The 18,185-nt window shown below is 42.1% G+C and overlaps 1 protein-coding gene across 3 annotated transcripts in view; it reads right to left on the minus strand.

Moving 5' to 3' along the window:
- TPST2 (tyrosylprotein sulfotransferase 2) overlaps positions 1-18,185 on the minus strand; it is a 74,287-nt gene that overhangs the window by 47,942 nt on the left and 8,160 nt on the right. The window contains exon 1 of one of the 3 annotated variants that reach the window (XM_075853793.1): positions 10,182-10,248. The exons of the other annotated variants lie outside the window; for them this stretch is intronic. The gene's annotated coding sequence lies outside the window, so the exon portion shown is untranslated. Of the gene's footprint in view, positions 1-10,181; positions 10,249-18,185 lie in introns of those variants that run through there. 3 annotated transcript variants of the gene reach the window in all.

Raw genomic sequence — 18,185 nt, forward strand, 5'->3', positions numbered from 1 at the left:
ACAAAGAAATTGGTCTTCAAACTGATACTTTTATGAAAAAAGTGAAATTATTTTTTTTTTCACCTGCTATGTATTAAATTTAGCAAAAAACTGTGGGGTCAAAATACTTACTATACCCTTAGGTAAATACCTTAAGGGGTCTAGTTTTCTAAATGGGGTCATTTGTGGGGGTCTCCATCACTCTGAGACCTATGAGCCTCTGAAAACCTGGCTTGGTGCCGGAAAACAAAATGTACTTCAAAATTTATAAAATTATTATTCAATTTGTAAGTCCTCTAAATTGCTGAAAATTTATTTTATTTTTTCAAAAGTGCTGCCAAAATGGAGTAAAGAGATAGAAATATATATTTAATTAAAAAAATTGTACAGTATGTGTGTACATATGTGACATATTGCAGTTAAAAATAGGGGAAAATGGTAATTTTTACAAAATTTCTTCCATTTTTCTATTTTTTAATTAATTTCCGCAAATCGTATCAGTCTACTTTTACCACTAAAATAAAGTACAACATGTGACGAAAAAACAATGTCAGAATTACTTGGATATTCAAAACTTTCACAGAGTTATTCTCTGATAAAGTCAGACATACCAGATTTGACAAATCTGGCTTGGTCATTAAGGTACAAACATGCCCGGTCATTAACCCCTTCCCGACATTTGCCGTACATGTACGTCATGGAAAGTACTGACTTCCCGCATCTTGCCGTACATGTACGCCAAATGTTTGGGACCGGCTCAGAAGCTGAGCCGGTCCCATCATCACCGGATCTCAGCTGTATCTTACAGCTGACATCCGGCTGTAACGGCGGGGACCGAAATTAGCTTCGATCCCCGCCATTAACCCCTTAAGTGCAGCGCTCAAACGCGATCGCTGCACTTAAGGTGTTTGCAGCTCATCGGAACCCCAGTAATGAAATTGCCGGGGTTCCGGTGGCTGCAATGGCAACCGGAGGCCTAATACTGGCCTCCCGGTCTGCCTAGCACCGAAGCCGGTCAAGATCCGCCCGGCGGCGGAGCCTGATCGGCTTCCGTAGCTGTCGGCAAGATGGCGCCGGGTCAGGAGTTGATCCGGCGTCATCAGCGGTGGAAGTCAGCTGTACTGTACAGCTGACATCCACCTGTAACGGCAGGAACCGGAGCTAGCTCCGATCCCTGCCATTAACCCCTTCGATGCAGCAATCGAAAGCGATTGCTGCATCGTAGCGGTTACAAGCAGATCGCCAGCCCTGACAGGCAATCGGGACTGGCGACTGCTGTTATGGCAACAGGAGACACAATGCTCTCCTGCTCTGCCATTACGGAAGCCGATTTAGGCCCCGCCGGGAGGCGAAGCCTAATCGGCTTGCTGTCAGTGAATGACTGACAGATCTAATACATTGCACTACATAGGTAGTGCAATGTATTAGAAAAAAAAAAATCTGACCGTTGGAACTTCAAGTCCCCTAGTGGGACTTGAGAAAAAGTGTAAAAAAAGTATAAAAAAGTGTAAAAAAAAGTGCACAAAATAAAAGTTTGAAAACAGTAAAAGTTTCAAGTAATCAAATAAAACACAATCCCCCTTTTACTCTTATCAAGTCCTTTATTATTGAAAAATAATAATAAACCATATGTATTTGGTATCGCCACGACCGTAACGACCGGAGGTATCAAAATATTATATTATTTATTGCACGCGGTGAACAGCGTAAAAAAAAACGTAAAAAACGTTACCAGAGTTTCTGTTTTTTGGTCACTTTGCCCTACAAATATTAGAATAAAAAGTGATCAAAAAGTCGCACGTATCCAAAAATGGTACCTATAAAAACTATAGCTCGTCCCGCAAAAAACAAGCCCTCATACAGCTCCGGCGACAAAAAAATTAAAAGTTATGGTTCTCACAACTTGGCGACAGAAAAAATACATTCTTTTTACAAAAGTAATTTTATTGTGCAAAAAAGTTGTAAAACATGAAAAAGTTCTATAAATTAGGTATCGCCGGAATCATACTGACCCGCAGAATAAAGTTAACATGTAGTTTATAATGCATGGTGAACGCTGTATAAAAAAAAAACGAAAAAAGCTGTGCCAGAATTGCGTTTTTTTGTTTACCTGGCATCCCAAAAAATAGGATAAAAGGTGATCAAAAAGTCGCATGTACCCCAAAATGGTACCAATAATAACTACAGCTCGTCCCGCAACAAACCAGCCCTCATACCACTACGTCTATGAAAAATAAAATTAGTTATGGCTCCAATAAGTCAGGAAATAAAAAAATATGCAGTTGTGCCCGAGGGGAACATTTCTTCTGTTTGAAGAGGCGATTTTTCAAGGACCTAAAATTAGGGAACCAGGAAAGGGAGGGCCCAAACATATCCGCTGGAAGCGACGGTGCCCGTATTATACCAGGACAACACTTTCCCAGCAAAATTCCCCAAACTACAAAGGCGCGGAGTGTGGACCAAAAGGGGGATAAGAAATGACACCATTTATCAGTGCGACACCGGCCTGTGCAGAAAGGATTGCTTCACAGCGTAACACACATCTATGGATTATTTTATTGTTTTTTTTTACCCCGTTATTATACCACCTGACTATGCCCCTTATATACTCCGCCCGGCTTACATATGCCCTACATTATAAACGGAAACACCAGTAAGACTCCAAACAAAACTACTACCAAGCAAAATCCACGCTCCAAAAGCCAAATGGCATTTCCTACAGCGTGCCCAAACAGCAGTTTCCTTCCACATATATGGCATCGTCATACCCGGGAGAACCCTTTTAGCAATTTTTGGGGTGTGTGTCTCCAGTGGCATATGCTGGGCACGACATATTTGCCACTGAATGGCATATCTAGGGAAAAATATAAATTTTTAATTTGCACCATCCACAGCGCATTCATTTATGGAAAAGACCTGTGGGGTGAAAATGCTCAATACACCCCTTAATAAATGCCTTGAGGGGTGCAGTTTCCATAATGGGGTCACTTCCCAGGGGTTTATTTTTATTATTTCACATCTGAGCCTCTGCAGTTGTGAACCAATACTTTGTAAATCGCCAAATTAGGCCTCAATTTTACATGGTACGCTTTCACTCCTGAGCCTGGTCGACTGTCCAGGCAAGAGATTAGGGCCACATGTAGGGTGTTTCTAAAACCAGGAAACCCAGCATAATAATTAGAGAGCTGTCTCGTTATGGTGGCACAAGCTGGGCACCACATATTGTCCACATATCTGTGGAAAAAATCCCATTTTCACTCTGCAACATCGAGTTCACACTAATTTCTACAAAACACCTGCAGGGTTAACATGCTCACTACACCCGTAGGTAAAAGCATTGAGGGGTGTAGTTTCCAAAATGGGGTCACTTCTGGGGGGTTTCCACTGTTTTGGGCCCACAGGCGCCCAGAAACCAATCCAGAAACATCTGCACTCCAAATGGCGGTCCTTCCCTTCTGAGCCCTGCCGTGTGCCCAAACAGCAGTTTATGACCACATATGGGGTATTGCCGTACTCGGTAGAAATTGCTTTACAAATGTTGGGTTCTTTTTTTCCTTTATTTGTTGCGAAAATGAAAAAATTTGCACTAAAGCTACGTCTTATTGAAGAAAAAGGATTGTTTTTATTTTCACTGCCCAATTCTAATAAATTCTATGAAACATCTGTGGGGTCAAAATGCTCACTACGCCCCTAGATGAATTCCTCAAGAGGTGTAGTTTCCTAAATGGTGTCACTTTTTGGGCGTTTTCATTGTTTTTTCCCCTCAGGGGCTTTGCAAATGTGACATGGCCGCCGCAAACCATTCCTGCTCAATGTGATCTCCAAAAGCCAAATAGCGCTCTTTCCCTTCTCAGCCCTGCCGTGTCTCCAAACAACCGTTTATTACCACATGTGGGGCATTGTTTTACTCGGGAGAGATTGGTTTACAAATTTTACGGTGCTTTTTCTCCTTCAGTCCTTGTGGAAATGAGAAAAAATTAGCTAAACCTACATTTTCTTTGAAAAAATTTAGATTGTCATTTTCAGGGCCTATTTCCAATAATTTATGCAAAAAACCTGTTGGGTCAAAACGCTCACTATACCCCTAGATAATTTCCTCAATGGGCGTAGTTTCCGAAATGGGGTCACTTGTGGGGGGTTTCCACTGTTTTGTCCCCTCAGGGGCTTTGTAAATGTGACATGGCCTCCACAAACCATTCCTGCTAAACTTGAGCTCCAAAAGCCAAATAGCGCTCTTTCCCTTCTCAGCCTCGCCGTGTCTCCAAACAACCGGTTATTACCACATGTGGGGTATTGTTTTACTCGGGAGAAATTGCTTTACAAATTTTACGGTGCTTTTTCTCCTTTAGTCTTTGTGAAAATGAGAAAAAAAATCGCTAAACCTACATTTTCTTTGAAGAAATGTTGATTTTAATTTTCACGGCCTACTTCTAATAATTTCTGTAAAAAAGCTGTGCGGTCAAAATGCTCACTGTACCCCTAGATAATTTCCTTGAGGTGTGTAGTTTCCCAGATGGGGTCACTTTTGGGGGATTTTGACTGTTTTGGCACCGCAAGAGCCCTTCAAACCTGACATGGTGCCTAAAATTTATTCTAACAAAAATAAGGCCCCAAAATCCACTAGGTGCTCCTTTGCTTCTGAGGCCGGTGCTTCAGTCCAGTAGCACGCTACGGCCACATGTGGGATATTTCCTAAAACTGCAGAAACTGGGCAACAAATATTGAGTTGCATTTCTCTGGTAAAACCTTCTGTGTTATAAAAAAAATTGTACTAAAAATTTATTTCTGCAAAAAAATATGAAATTTGTAAAATTCACCTCTACATTGCTTTAATTCCTGTGACATGTGTAAAGGGTTAAGACATTTTCTAAATGCTGTTTTGAATACTTTGAGGGGTGAAGTTTTTAAAATGGGGTGACTTTTTGGGGGTTTCTAATATATAAGGCCCTCAAAGCCACTTCACAACTGAACTGGCCCCTGTAAAAATGGCCTTTTGAAATTTTCTTGAAAATGTGAGAAATTGCTGCTAAAGTTCTAAGCCTTGTGAGGTCATAGAAAAATAAAAGGATGTTCAAAAAACGATGCCAATCTAAAGTAGACATATGGGTGATGTTAATTAGAAACAATTTTGGGTGGTATAACTGCCTGTCTTACAAGCAGATACATTTAAATTGAGAAAAATGCTAATTTTTGCAATTTTTCGCTAAATTTTGGTGTTTTTCACAATTAAATGCTGAACATATCGAGCAAATTTTGCCAGTAACATAAAGTCCAATGTGTCACGAGAAAACAATCTCAGAATCGCTTGGATAGGTGAAAGCATTCCGGAGTTATTACCACATAAAGTGACAGATGTCAGATTTGAAAAATGAGGCTCGGTCAGGAAGGTCAAAAGTGGCTAAAGAGGGAAGGGGTTAAAGTAACAGTGTCATCACAAATAATTTTTTTATATGTTAAAGATGTTAGTGCTTTAATAAAAACGTTTATATTCATTTGTGTGTTTGTGTTTTACTTTTTCTTATTTTTACACTTTTTCTTCCCTATGGGGGCTGCCATTTTTTGTTCCATTTCTGTGTGTGTCGATTAACGACACACACAGACATGGAATACGGCAGCCACAGTCCCATAGGGACTGCGAACGGCTCCCGTCCCATTGACTGCCGTGTACGGCGTCTGTGTGGGAACTGCGCATGCGCCGCTCCCACACAGTCCTATTCGAAATTGGCGCCGTGCGGCGCCATTTTCCTGTGGACCGGAAGTCGCGGCCGGACAGTAATATTACTACTTCCGGTCGCGGCTTCCGGATTTGTGCACTTGGACCAGCGGCAGCAAACGGAGCGGACGGGCCGGAGGGAGCCGCGGCGGCAGGAGCAGGTAAGAGATTTCAATGTATGTTAGTGTTTGTGTGTGTTTACTACTGTATGTAAACCTACTACACTGTGGGTTACCTCAAAAAATGGCGACACACAGTGTAGGAGGTTAAACCTTTCAAACCCCTCGTTTATCCCGGCACTAGCCAGGATAAAGGAGGGGGGGATGCTGAGAGCTCACTAGAGCGAGGGCTTTTAACCCAATGTTGCAATGCTGCAATTTTGGGAACAGCTCCATCTAGTGACCAAAAATGGGTAGTATTATAAATTAGAAATAATTTATAATATTTCCTGGCTCGTGCAAAAAAAAAAAAAAAAAAATTTGAACAATGTTTAATCACCCACACACTAAATGTTTAATTTTTAAAAAAAAATCATGTTTTTCTGGCAACACATTCCCTTTAAGGGGTTAATTCCTGTGAAACGCCTAAAGGGTTAAGAAACTTTCTGTATACTGTTTTGAATACTTTCAGGGGTCTAGTTTTTAAAATGGGGTGTTTTATGGGGGTTTATAATACATAGGTTCCTCAAAGCCACTTCAGAACTGAACTGGTAGCTAAAAAAAAAAAAAAAAAAAAAAAAAGGCTTTTGACGTTTTCTTGAAAATATGAGAAATTGACGTTTATGTTCTAAGCCTTATAACGTCCTAGAAAAATAAAATAATGCCAATCTAAAGTAGACATACGGGAAATGTTAATTGGTGATTATGTGTGGTATAACCGTCTGCCTTACAGGCAGATACATTTAAATAAAAAAATAAGCAAATTTTTCCAAATTTTCACTAAATTTAGCTATTTTTCACAAATAAACACTGAATGTATCGACCAAATTTTACCACGAACATAAAGCCCAATGTGTCACAAGAAAACAATCTCAGAATCGCTTGGATAGGTCAAAGCATTCCGAAGTTATTACCACATATAGTGAAATATTTCAGATTTGAAAAATGGGCTCTGAGCCTTAAGGCTTAAACTAGGCTGCGTCCTTAAGGGGTTAAGGAGACTGCTAACCCACAACTTCCTGCGTGTTCAGTCCCTGCACAGCTGCACCACACAAACATGGGCCCTTCTGGTTGGAAGAAAGATACAAAACTAACAAACCCCCACAAGAAGGAACAAAGTACTAAAAATAAATCCCCAACGATGGCGTCATCCATGCAATATAATGGCCGCAGCGGTGAACAAAGTTCTGATTTTTTCCGTTAGTGATGATCAGCTATGGAACGATAAAAATCTCAGCTACGCAGGTGAAAACTTAAAGTATACCATGTCCCATGTTCATGACCGAGGGTGTTATGGGCCTTGATGTCAAGAGCAAAATTTCACATTTTGGAATGCTGAATTCTAAAAGGTAAATTTGTTTTCTTAGTCTACTCAAATTATTATTTTTTTTTCTAAAAACACAAGGTTGGTTACGTTTTCCAAATTGGATCTGATATTTTTTTTAAATTACAAAGCCTTAGTTAGGGAAAAACGGGCAGAAACTACAATATATATTCATTATTTCCAAATTTTGTTCTAAGGCAATTTGTATAATCAATAGAAGACTAGGCCCAATGTATGTACATCATTTAACGTAGGACGCCGCTGTAGCACTACAAGAGCCAAGCCCCCATTTTAGTATTAGGTGACCGCTTTCAAGACAATAAAATTATACTTCAGTTCACTATCATAGTACAGGACTGAATTGTCAAAATGATAGCCCGAACCAGTGGAAGGCATGGTTTGCTGGACCGAGCAGTGCGATCAAACAGAGCACGTAAAGTGGCGAGGACTACAGCAGTAGGCCTTTAAATTAACTGGTGCCAGCAGGAAGGTGTTAATAGCTAATTACTTTTAGCCAAATATATGTCTGTTTTGCGTACTCTGGTCTCTCCTCAGATCTCACTGACAGAAGACGGGAGGAGAAAGGATTTTACACAGCACAGACCCTGGGAAAATGTGTTACTGTAACAAACTATCCCTGTGTGTGCCATGATTGGTTGCCATGGTGATCACATGACTAGGACCATTCAGGTCCCAGTGATGTCACCAGAGACTGTTCGGAACATCCAGATCCGGGTATTGGGGCTGTTGTGAGGGACACAAACGTCAGCAAAATAATGGAAAGTAAATAAACAGCAGTTCTTCCAAATGCGGACATATATTTATAGTGGGTGGTCCGGAGATGGAAAATGCACCTGTTAAAATAGAATGATTTTTAAAATATCTTTGCACATGTAGACCCTGAATACCATGAATAAAAGGAAACCACGGATTTTATTTCCAGCTCATCTACAACACAGCATTTTAACCAGTTAATGCCCGAGGTCTTTTGGTCCTTCAGTCCCAGCACGGTTTTGCAATTTTTAAAGCATGTTTTTCTGGTAATCATATTACATAAACCTAAAAAACAAAAAAATAAAAAAAAAACTTTATATTTGCCATTATCTAACTTTAATTTTTTGATATATTGCATGTCCGATTTAAGGTTATTGGGTTGAATAAAGCGCTATACCAACAATTTTTTGGTAAGAAAAGACTATTGGGGCTTTTTATTATTTTTTACACTATAGTTGTATAGCTTACAGGTGACCAGACAAATGATATGTATATGAAATCAGAGAAGACAAAGGAGGTAGTAGTGTCTAATATCTGAGTCATCTAGTGGTAAATGAGGTTTTGTGCTGGAACAAATTCAGAGACCATAGGAAGGAGGTTGTCATGCAACAACGCGGAAAACAGTTCTGTTAAAGGTGACTAATATTGCCTGAAAAGCAGCATTATCATCAAGAACATCATGCTCATCACTGTCCTGACAAGAAGTTCCCAATTCTAGATACAGCAATACGGAGATACAACACTGGAGAGGCTCTCACATCAGACACAGGAGCGGCTATGCTCAGGGGTGTGCAGAACCACAATGGGTGCAAGGAACATTTCAGGTTGGACTATGTGGATAACACTTGGTACTTGACAATACTCATATCGCCACCAAAATCTGCAACAAATACGCGATGTGTGAATTCAGCCTTCCAGGCATTTAACACAGGCTATTAGAAGTAGGAAATCCCTTTGAAAACGAAGATATACATGTTTTATGTCTCTAGTCCAACATTTTACAACTTGGTAAAATGCACCGTCAAGTCACATTATTATGGTCACCAGCGAATATCCAGAGTAACCGCCGTGTGCATCATGGACAGCAGCTAGACGGGCTGGGAGTGGCTCAGTAAGGTGCTGGTTGATTGTCTCAGGTATCTGGAGCTATGCTGACTGCAGTACATCCCACATTTACTGGAGGGTGCGTGGGGGAGGATCCATAGAGCGAACAAGAGGATCGAGGTGGTCCCACAGATGCTCAATTGGGATCAAGTCTGGCGAATTAGGGGCCAGGGAAGTACTTGGAAGTCTTGGTCGTGCTCTTCCAATCACTGTCGGACATTTCTAGCCGTGTGACATGTCGCATTGTCTTGCTGGATGATTCCATCTGCCCCAGGGAAAACAAAAAGCATGTATGGGGGGGATGTGATCTGCAACGATGGATTCATACCCAAATCTGTTCACAGCATCTTCCACATGGAGGAGTGGGCACAGGGAATGCCATGAAAAAATTCCCCAAACCATAACGCTGCCACCACCAGCTTGTGTTCTTCCAGCAATGGTTGCAGGGTGTTCGTTCTCTGATGTTTCTCGCCTGACACGCCAACATCCATCCGTTCGATGAAGCAGAAAACATGACTCATCGGAGAAGGCAACACTTTGCTAATAATCGGTGGTCCAATTCCGTTCCTGCCGTGCAAACGGAAGCCTTCTTTTCCTGATGCACCTTTGTTGGCATAGGAAAAGTGACCATCAGTCTGCTTCAGAGCCCCATACGTAGTAGGGTTCGCTGAACTGTTGTCTTAGACACATGTCTGGTAGACCCCTGGTTAATTTTCACGGTGAGCTGCTCCACCATGGCATGGCGTTCGGCCCTCGCGCACCTTCGTAACGGACGATCACCTCTCACATCAACGGCACGTGGTGCTCCAGTTTTCATGTCGGTTATTCCCAAGGGTGCCATCTGTCCACTCACGATACACTTTCCCCACAGCAGCACGCGAACAGTTCACAAACTGCGCTGTATGAGAAATCCTGCCACCCTTGGCCCGAAAGCCAATAATCATGTTTTGCAAATCTGATAAATCGCTCCTTTTACCCATGGCAACAACGAGTGATACGTGTTCAGACAGCCTATCACACACCTTATTTACCCACCAAGCCAGCCCGCGACACATCACTTCCTTCATGGGCTACGCGCTGCTGAAAGTAGGAGGTGGTCATAATAACGTGACTCGACATACATACTCACTGTAGAAGGACGACTCCACCGCACAAGAAAGTGCTGACATAACTATACAATGGCAGCCTGGGCCTCTCCACTGCACGGTAATCGCTCTAAGGCCAACTGAAACCTGCAGCCAGGGGCATGGTCACGAACAGGCCTGAAGAGGCGGGGAGTGAGGGTGTGTCTGGTAGTGGAGGAGGAGGGATTCAGTGCGTGGATGTACACACGATTGTGTATATGTAGAATATTTTTCTTGTATTCAACTTTTTAAAGCAAATAAAAAGGTAGCGATAGACTGACATACTTATACGGTCTCTAAAGGAATTTAAAGGCGGGGGGATTCTCATTCGATATATATGTTTTCTTCCTCAAAAACCCCATTGAAATCAATGGGAGACGAAAAAAAAACGCTGCGGTGGTTTTTGACAAAACACGCTCACTGTTTTTTCCTTTGCCTGTTGAAGAAAGACGTAAAAACCGCGTCAAAAACCACGTGTTGTACAAAACCACAGCGGATGTTTTGCAAAAAACTCTGAACTGACCCTACGGACATGGAAAACCAGTTTGGTGTTATAATTGATAGTAAGATTAACGGAATCTACCAGCGTCAGGCAGCTGTTGCTAAGGCAAGTAAGATCATGGGGAGCTTCAAATGCGGCATAGATGCACATGAGAACATAGTTCGGCCACTTTATAAATCACTAGTCAGACCGCACATGGAATATTGTGCACAGTTTTGGGCACCAGTGCACAAGAAAGACATAAAAGAGCTTGGGTGGGTTCAAAAGGTTCCCAACTAATGTAATAAATTAAAATGGGTGAACTACAGAACCCAGAAAGATCAAAATCGGGGTTTTAACATTTCAAGCCATGAGGTAACTTCAGAATTGGGGGCGGTTATTTTTACAAATTTTCTATGGTAGCATTTATATCCAAACACTGATCAGCATCAGTTGATAAATACATTTAGGTGGAATGGCCCTTTAAATAAAATCTACAGTAAAAACACAAACTACGGCTTCCTCTCAGAGACGATACTGAAACGGTGAGACAATGATTAGACTACACATCAGAGAAAATCTGCAAAAATCTAAGTTGAAACCTGCTTTTGGACATCAATTATGCTTTTGAAGAAAGTGCACATGCCAAAAAACCGCAGATATTATATTAATCCTATGAAGACAGAGCATATCAATCAACCATCCGCATTAAATTCAAGCAACCTTTCATTTTAAGGTCAGAAAGGACAAAGAAAATATTGATTGAAAATAAAAGACAATTCAGTTTGGTTACAGACAGAACTTGTCAATCATACATAGAAACCACAGTAGTAGGGTCCAGAATTAGGAATACACTAGCAAGCCATACCCCCTCACAACCAGAGAGGGCGAGCTTAGCATAAGGGCTCATACAAACGTCCATTGTGTTCTTCAGTGTCCTGTTCGTATTTTTTTGCGGATAGCATACCGAACAATTCATTTATATGGGTTCCCACACACTTCCTTTTTTTTTTCTTTTTGCAGAACCATTTGTCCTTTTAGCAAATTATAGAACAGGTCCTTTTCTTGTCCGTATTTGCACACAGAAATAGAAAAAACGAGGGAAGGGTAGATCCAGCGCTGATGGAAAGAATATAAAAGGAAACTTTTTCCGAGTTTTAATTCGATTGATTAAAATAGGGATCCATAGAAGAAATATGCTGAAAAAGTAATGTCCTGTATTGCCAAGATGATGGGTGGAATAGATGGCCTACGCGTTTCGAACGCCGCTTGCGTTCTTAATCAATCGAATTAAAACTCGGAAAAAGTTTCCTTTTATATTCTTTCCATCAGCGCTGGATCTACCCTTCCCTCGTTTTTTCTACCTCTTCCGTGTGCCGACACGAAGACCCGTGCGCAGAGATCAAACTACCCATGTCTAAATAAGGTGAGCTGGAGGCATCCTCTTTCTTCTTGTATTACACACAGAAATAGTTAGGATCCATGTTTTGCGGTCCAAAATATTGAAAACAGCGGTGTGCATGAGCCCTAAGGGTGTTATTGCACGTTCGGCCATGCCGCGGTAATCACATGCGGACTACTGCTATTTTTCTATGCAGAGCTGCATGCCGATTTTGCTGCCACATGTGTACCTAGCCTAAGGGTGTATTTACACGTGCAGATCTTGTTCAGGTTTTTTTTTTTTTAAACTGGTTTTAATGACAAAATCTGGCAAAGATAAAGGGAAAGAAATGTTATACTAGTTCTCTTTTTAATCTGCTTCTGGCACCCCTTTAGGACGTAGACCCATTTTTCAAATCGGACATGTGTCACTTTATGTGGTAATAGCTTTGGAATGCCTTTATTAATCCAAGTGATACAGAGATTGTTTTACTCGTGATACATTGTACTTTAAGTTAGTGGTAACATTTAGTCGATACATTCAGTGTTTATTTGTGAAAAACACCCAAATTTTGAGAAAACTTGCATAAATTAGCAGTTTTCTAAACTTAAATGTATCTGTTTGTACGACAGATAGTAATACCACACATACTAGTTACTAGTTAACATTTCCCATTTGTCTACTTTATGTTTGCATAGTTTTTTTTTAAATTATTTTATTTTTCCCGGACGTTACAAGGCTTGCAACTTTAGCAGCAATTTCACATTTCCAAGAAAATTTAAAAAGCCTTTTTTTTTTGTATAGGTACCAGTTCAGTTCTGAAGTAGCCTTGAGGGCCTTATATATTAGAAACCCCCTATTTTAAAAACTGCACCCTCAAAGTATTCTTAACAGCATTCAGAAAGTTTCTTAACCCTTCAGGCGTTTCACTGGAATTAATGCAAAGTGGAGGTGAAATTTACAAATGGGTTAAAACAGATTTTCTGCAAAAAAAAAATGACATTTTATTCTGTAACACATAAGGCTTTACCAGAGAAACGCAACTCAATATTTATTGCCCAGATTCTGCAGTTTTTGGAAATATCCCACATGTGGCCCTAGTGCGCTAATGGACTGAAACACAGGCCTCAGAAGCCAAGGAGCACCTAGTGGATTATTTCCATTTTAGTAGAATATATTTTAGGCACCATGTCAGGTTTGAAGAGGTTTTGTGGGGCCAAATTAGTGGAAACCCCCAAAAGTGACCCCATTTGGGAAACTACACCCCTGAAGGAATTTATCAAGGGGTATAGTGGGCATTTTGACCCAATAGGTTTTGCTGAACTTCATGGAATTAGGCAGTGAAAATCAAAAATTTAATTTTTTTCAGATAAAACGTCGACATTTTAAATTTTTTCAAGACAAAAAGGAGAAATACCACCACAACATTTGAAAAGCAATTTCTCTTGATTACGGCCATACCCCATATGTGGTAATAAACTTCTGTTTCGATACACGGCAGGGCTCAGAAGGGAAGGAGCAACATTTGGCTTTTGGAGCTCAAATTTAGCTGGAATGGTTTTTGGGTGCCATGTCGCATTCGAAAAGCCCCTGAGGGACCAAAACTGTAGAAATCCCACAAAAGTGAACCCATTTGGGAAACTACTCCCTTTAAGGAATCTATCTAGCTAAGTGAATAACAATGAATACATTAATATTATGCCGAACAAAGCAATACATAAACAGTTTGCCTCAGTGAAATATATATATATATTTATCACCAAGTCGGCAAATAAGCAACAAAATATATAGAATAGCATAAAATAAGCAAGCATACACAAGTAAAGGACTGGTCACTTAGCTTATGGCCTTGAGGAAAGCTCGGTTGCGTGCAACAGCACCCAAGGATATCTCAAGTAGAGAGTAGCCTGTTACAAGCGGTCACGTGCCACTGCCCTCAGGGAACATGCCGAAGAAGGAGCTCCCGGGCCCGGAGCTGCGGCAAATAGTGTCAGTGCATTTTAAAAGGGAGAATACCAGTTAGTTAATTATTTTATACCATCCCCTTTCCTCCTGAAAAATGTTAAAACCGGGTGACCGCTTTTTAAGAAAACCTGAATAAAACCTGCTTGTGTACGGGCAGCCTTATTAAATGCTTGAATTAATATTCCGATTGACTTGAATGGGAAAATCCAGTTTTTGTTTTTTTTTAAGTATTTTTTTTAATACGTGAGTAATTGAATTATGCTTTGTATAAAAAAACAAACATCACATGAAAGACACTAAACAGTGACTTTCCAGTCAAATAGTAGAAGCACTTCAAGAGACTGCTTTGGAGGGCTAATGGTGTCTTCCAGTTCAGGACTGTTAAGTCCCTTTTACACGGGCCAATTATCGTGCAAATGTTCATGCATAGAAAGCTTGTTGCCGATAATTCCCTGTGTAAACAGGGCAGCGATCAGCAGATGAACGAGCAAACGCTTGTTCATCTAACCGTATCGCTTTAAAAAACTAAAGTATTGTTGTCGTCAGCACATCTCCCTGTGTAAACAGGGAGACGTGCTGCCAACATGATGATAATTTATGGGGACGAGCCATCGGAGTGACGAGCGCACGTCCCCATACTAGCTCCTTGTGACTGGAGCAAACGAGCACCGATAAAGCAAAATGGTGTCCAAATATAAAGGGGCCTGCCTACCATTGAATGTTCATAGATAGAGTTTCTCGCTGGAGGTCTGAGCACTGGAGAGTTTTAGGCCCGTTTCTAATGAGTGTAGGCCATGTATGTTGCGGATGAGAAATTGTAGGTCTTCTCTGTGAAAGCACTTTAAGCCAGGATCCAACACATCGTTTTGATGCAGTTTTTTGCTGAAAGCTTTTAGCCCAACACAGGAGTGGGCACAAAAATAAAGAAGAAGATGCATCAGTCTTTTCTTTATACCTTTCAGATCCACTTCACGCTTAGGGTATGTGCACACGATAACTGCATTTACGGCTGAAATTACGGAGCTGTTTTCAGGAGAAAACCGCTCCGTAATTTCAGACGTAATTGCTCGTACTCGCGTTTTGCGAGGCGTCAATTACGGCCGTAGTTTGGAGCTGTTCTTCATTGGAATAAATGAAAAACGGCTCAAATTACGTCTCGAGAAGTGTCCTGCACTTCTTTTGACGAGCCGTCTCTTTTACACGTCGTCGTTTGACAGCGACGCGTAAATGACAGGTCGTCGGCACAGTACGTCGGCAAACCCATTCAAATGAATGGGCAGATGTTTGCCGACGTATTGGAGCCGTATTTTCAGACGTAAATCGAGGCTTAAAACGCCTCGTTTACGTCAGAAAATAGGTCGTGTGAACCCAGCCTTAGGCTCAAAAACGGATCCAAAAACTGCATCAATACTGTGTGCTATTCTGGCCTCATATAGGTAGGTTTTATTGAACATAGAATGTAAAATTATCAGTTTTTCTTTTGGGCTTTGACGATTAGTCCAAAACCACCCTTTGCTTTCTCCTCAGGTGTAGACTTGCTGTTGTATTTGCCATCATTATCTTCCTGCAGAGCCCAATTACTCTTCATCTTACAGACAGATCAGTGCTGGTCAGCATGCTGGCAAGTTGTCTAGGCTTTTAGGTACCAGAGCATCTCCAGCCCACCGCCACTACCATGTTTAGCTGCCTTTACTGTGAAATGTTGGATTTGCTTTTCTCCACAATTAACCTGAGGTGTCCAAGTTTCATATTAGATTCATCTTTCCAAAGAACATTACCCAAATAGACCATTTAGGTTTTTGCTTTTTTTTTTTGTGCAAATTTTAGATGAGCACTCTTAGGGTATGTTCACACGGCCTATTTACGGACGTAAATCGGGCGTTTTTGCCCCGAATTACGGCCGAAAATAGTGCCTCAATAGCGCTGACAAACATCTGCCCATTGAAAGCAATGGGCAGACGTTTGTCTGTTCACACGAGGCGTATATTTACGCGCCGCTGTCAAAAGACGGCGCGTAAATAGACGCCCGCGTCAAAGAAGTGACCTGTCACTTCTTTGGCCGTAATTAGAGCCGTTATTCATTGACTCCAATGAATAGCAGCGCTAATTACGGCCGTAATTGACGCGGCGTTCAAGCGCCTGCACATGCCGGTACGGCTGAAACATCCCCGTAATTTCAGCCGTAACGGACGCCCTCGTGTGAACATACCCTTAGATTGCAGTGGTTTCTGCCTTTCTCCCATGAACCCCATTGTTGAACTTTGTCTCTTTCCCATTGTGGGGTCATGAACACCAAACTTAGCTAAGCCTTGGAGTAACTGGAGTCATTTCATGGTCGTGGTTCAGTTGAGTTTCAGAGCTTAGGGCTCCTCCGCACAGCAGTGTCTTATGCTCCGTGCCTTAGAGAACTCTGGTACGGAGCCACAGAGCCTGTGTGTTTCTTGGAGAGAATAGCTTGGTATATATGGAGGCTGATGGAGAACGCCACAATTTTGTATGAAATCTGAGGCAAACAGATACAGTAAGGGCCCATACACTTGAATGGGCACTATATTACGGCTTTATATAACTTGGAGGTTGCACGGAGCCGTAATATGAGTAGTTAGAAATAGTCCCTGACCCTTATTACTCATATTTTAGTTTTTTTTTCTCATTTCTTCTGGACCTTCTTTTGATAGAGACATAGTGTTCTTATAGACAAGCTCTGCGTTACACTACACATTCCTGACTTCCAGGCCATGTTTTTGCTACTGGCTGGTGTTCCAGAGACAGCAGCATATCCTTCCAACGATAAAATCCCACAGGTTGGTTTATTGCTATGATTTACTTTCAGGTATTTGATCATGTGTGTGCACAGTCACATACAAAACCAGTGTAGACATAAGGGGGGATTTATCAAACCATCTACGCCAGTTTTCTGGAGAAGAAAAGCAGCACAAAACAAAACTTTGCAACTTTCTTCTTTACACCACTCACGGCACTTTTCAATATGTAAGTGTGGGTTAGTGGAAGGGCGAGGCCACCTACAGCTCTCGTTTACTCAAGAAACTGGCGGAAATTATACCGGAAGTCTATGCCCGTTTTTAACCTCCCGTAGATTTCACTTTCTGGCTCACGGACAGCCAGAGATGTGTCTAATTTATTAAGCGGTGTGCGTCTCATAATAAATTAGGTGCAACGAACTTTAGGTGCAGGGCTAGACAATTTCCGAGTCAAGTAGCAAATGCTAACTTTTTGAGATTTTTTCCCTATTGATAGCTGGGGAAGCTCTATCTGCCTGTCTACTAAGAAAATCAGATGGGCTACTGTGATGGTCTAACCGGCTCCCAAACTCTATATTAATTTGTCATCCCCCTAAATGGACATTTACGTGAGGCAACTTGGCCATGGAAATCTCATTCATGAAGCTTCCGATGACACTCCCTTTACCTTTGTATCGTCTAGAGCAGGGGTCTCAAGCACGCGGCCCGCATGCGGCCCCTGGGGCTGTCATTTGCGGCCCGCGGGACACACAGCCGCTAGTATCTGGAATTCCCTGACATCGCTGTCCACATATGAACAGCGATGTCTGGGGCTTCCCCAGAGCCGGAGTCCCGAGCAGAGCACTGGTGTCGGCTCTGCTCCGGGACTCTGTGGAATTCCCTGACATCGCTGTCCACATATGAACAGCAATGTCTGGGGCTTCCCCAGAGCCGGAGTCCCGAGCAGAGCGCTGGTGTCGGCTCTGCTCCGGGACTCTGTGGAATTCCCTGACATCGCTGTCCACATATGAACAGCAATGTCTGGGGCTTCCCCAGAGCCGGAGTCCCGAGCAGAGCGCTGGTGTCGGCTCTGCTCCGGGACTCTGTGGAATTCCCTGACATCGCTGCCCATATATGGACAGTGTGTCAAGGTCTTCCCAAGAGCGGAGTCCCGGGCAGAGCGCTATTATCGGCTCTGCTCCGGGACTGTGGGGAAGCCTCTGACATCGCTGTCCATACATCGACAATGATGTCAGGGGCTTCCCCAGAGCAGGAGTCCCAGTGGTCAGGAGCACAGCTGGAGTCCCAGGAAGAGCCTACTAGCGCTCTGCCTGGGACTCCAGCTCTGGGGTTGCCCCTGACATCTCTGTCCATATATGGACAGTGATGTCAGGAGCAGAGCTGGAATCCCAGGCAGTGTGCCAGAAGCGGCTCTGCTCCG

Source organism: Rhinoderma darwinii, chromosome 1, assembly GCF_050947455.1.
Source record: "Rhinoderma darwinii isolate aRhiDar2 chromosome 1, aRhiDar2.hap1, whole genome shotgun sequence".
Classification (NCBI taxonomy): Eukaryota; Metazoa; Chordata; class Amphibia; order Anura; family Rhinodermatidae; genus Rhinoderma; species Rhinoderma darwinii.